The sequence below is a fragment of the Dama dama genome, chromosome 27 (genome assembly GCF_033118175.1).
Source record: "Dama dama isolate Ldn47 chromosome 27, ASM3311817v1, whole genome shotgun sequence".
Lineage (NCBI taxonomy): Eukaryota > Metazoa > Chordata > Mammalia > Artiodactyla > Cervidae > Dama > Dama dama.
Genome location: NC_083707.1, coordinates 3,221,790 through 3,224,924, shown reverse-complemented (window position 1 = coordinate 3,224,924; position 3,135 = coordinate 3,221,790).

Sequence of the window (3,135 nt, the reverse complement as noted above, 5' to 3'; positions counted from 1 at the left end):
AACTTCTTTCAAAATTGGAGTCAATCATCTCAAATCCTGCTGCTGCTTTATCAACTAAGTTTATGTAATATTCTAAGTCTTTTGTGGTCATTTCAACAATCTTCACAGCTTCCTCACCAGTAGATTCTGCCTCAGGAAACCACTTTCTTTGCTCATCCATAAGAAGCAACTCCTCATCTGTTAAAGTTTTATCATGTGATTGCAGCAACTCAATCACATCTTCAGGCTCCACTTCTAATTCTAGTTCTCTTGCTATTTCCACCACATCTGCAGCTACTTCCTCCACTGAAATCTTGAACCCCTCACAGTCATCTATGAGGGCTGGAATCAATTTCTTCCAAACTCCTGTTAATGTTGATATCTGAACCTCTTCCCATGAGTCACGAATGTTCTTAATGGCATCTAGAATGGTGAATCCTTTCCAGAAGATTTTTAGTTTACTGTGCCCAGATCTATCTGAGGAATCACTATCTATGGCAGCTAGAGCCTTTCGAAATGTATTTCTTAAATAATACAACTTGAAAGTTGAAATTACTCCTTGATTCATGGGCTGCAGAATGGACACTGTGTTAGAAGGTAGGAAAACAACATTAATCTCATTGTACATCTCCATTAGAGCTCTTGGGTGACCAGGTGAATTGTCAATAAGCAGCAATATTTTGAAAGGAATCTTTTTTTCTAAGCAGTAGTTCTCAACAGTGGGCTTAAAATACTCAGTAAACCATGTCGTAAAAAGATGTGCTGTCATCCAGGCTTTGTGGTTCCATTTATACAGCACAGGCAGAGTAGATTTTGCATAGTTCTTAAGGGCTCTAGGATTTTCGGAATGGTAAATGAGCATTGGCTTCAACTTTAAGTCACCAGATGCATTAGCCCCTAACAGTAGAGTCAGCCTGTCCTTTGAAGCTTTGAAGCCAAGCACTGACTTCTCCTCTCTAGCTATGAAAGTCCTAGATGGCATCTTCTTCCAATATAAGGCTGTTTCATCAACATTGAAAATCTGTTGTGTAGTGTAGCCACCTTCCTTAATCATCTTAGCTAGATCTGGGTAACTTGTAGCTTCTCCATCAGCACTCACTGCTTCACCTTGCACTTTCACATTATGGAGACGGCTTCTTTCCTTAAACCTCATAAACCAACCTCTACTAGCTTCAAACTTTTCTTCTGCAGCTTCCACACCTCTCTCAGCCTTCATAGAGTTGAAGAGAGTCAGGGCCTTGCTCCGGATCAGGCTTTGGCTTAAGGGCATGTTGTGGCTGGTCTGATCTTCTATCCAGACCACCAAAACTTTCTCCATATCAGCAATAAGGCTATTTCGCTTCCTTATCATTCGTGTGTTCACTGGAGTAGCACTTTTAATCTCCTGTAAGAACTTCTCCTTTGCGTTCACAACTTGGCTAACTGTTTGGCGCAAGAGGCCTAGCTTTCGGCCTATCTCAGCTTTCGACATGCCTTCTTCACTCAGCTTAATCATTTCTAGCTTTTGATTTAAAGTGAGAGATGTGCGACTCTTCCTTTCACCTGAACACTTAGAGGCCATTGTAAAGTTATTAATTGGCCTAATATCAATACTGTTGTGGCTTAGGGAACAGGGAGGCCAGAGGAACAGAGACAGGGTACACAGGTTGGTAGAGCAATCAGAACACACACAGCCGTTTATCAGTTAATTTCCCTGTCTTACCTGGGCGCAGCTGTCAGCACCCCAAAACAATTACAGTTGCAACATCAAAGGCCATGAATCACAGATCATTGTAATAAATAGAACAAATATGTTTGAAATACTGTGAGAATTACCAAAATGTGACATTCAGACACAAAGTGAGCAAATGCTGTTGCAAAAATTGGTGCTGATAGACTTGCTCCATGCAGGCTTGCCACAAACCTCCAAGTGGTAAAACAAACAAAAAACATGATCTGGGAAGCATAATAAAATGCAACAACAGTATGCGGATACTGAGTTGTCCGCCTTCCTTAAATTGTGTCAGTTTTTGCTTCATGCACCTGCGGTGGGGGTGGGGGGGCTCTTGCTGTTGGGACAGGTGCTTCTGTCCAAAATCTCGGCAGAGAAAAAGCAGCTCTTCAGAAATCGTATCAAGAAAGACCTTTTGAAGGCCTCCGCAGACGACTGCTCCCGGACTGAATCAGCTCGTCTCCGCGGCGGCTCCCGCTGTCTCCGGGTAGTGCACCAGGTCTCCCAAGGCGGGGTAAAGGCGAGGCGGACAGTGCAGTTAAGTTTCAGCCGGAAGAGACCCCAGAACACGCACTCCGGGGCGAGGAGGAGACCTGGCGACCAAGCCCCAACCCGGCGCCGCACGGGGCACGCTGGGCCAGCGGTCCACGACGCCCGCTCCGCGCGCCGGGGTTCACAACGCAGCCCGGGATTCCCGGGGCAGCTGCACGCCAGGCCTCGGACCACCGGACTCCAAGGGTAATGGGAGAGGTCGTGGGACGACAGCCGCTGCGGCGTGCCGATACCCGCGGCGCCAAACGGGGCGAGTGCCGAGTGCCGGATCTCCGGCCCCGCCGTCCTGAGACGCCAGCCAGCCCTCAGCGCGGAAAGGGCGGCGAGGAGCGCTGCATACTGGTACTTGTAGTTCTCCTGGCACCGTCCCCGAGCCTGCGATGGGGTCTGCGGGGCAGACACCCTGTTGCATGCCGGGACTCCCGGCGCCAGATGGTTACTCGTGATCCCTAGGGGCGCGCTGCATGCTGGTACTTGTAGTTCTCCTGGCACCGGCCCCGAACCGGCGATGGGAGCTGCGGGACAGACACCCCTGTTGCATGCCGGGACTCCCGGCGCCAGACGGGGACTCGTGATCCCGCGGGGCGCGCTGGACGCCGGGACTCGTAGTCCCAGGACGTCCAGCCGCAGCGCCTAACACGGTTTGCGGCCCGGGGGCCCCGCTTTGCCTGCCGTCGCCAGTCCCGGATGCTGGTGCTCACGGTGTCAACGCGGCGAAGGTGCCTCGTTCCCAGCAGGGCCAGCCCCGCCCGCGCCCTCCAGGCAGCGGCCGGTTCCGGGGACCCGGAGGCCTCTCAGGCCCCGTGTGGCGTGCGTCTGCCACGGCCCCCGGCGCACGCGCGCGCGGCGACACGTGACTCCGCACGCTGTCCCGGAAGTCGGCGCGGGACGGG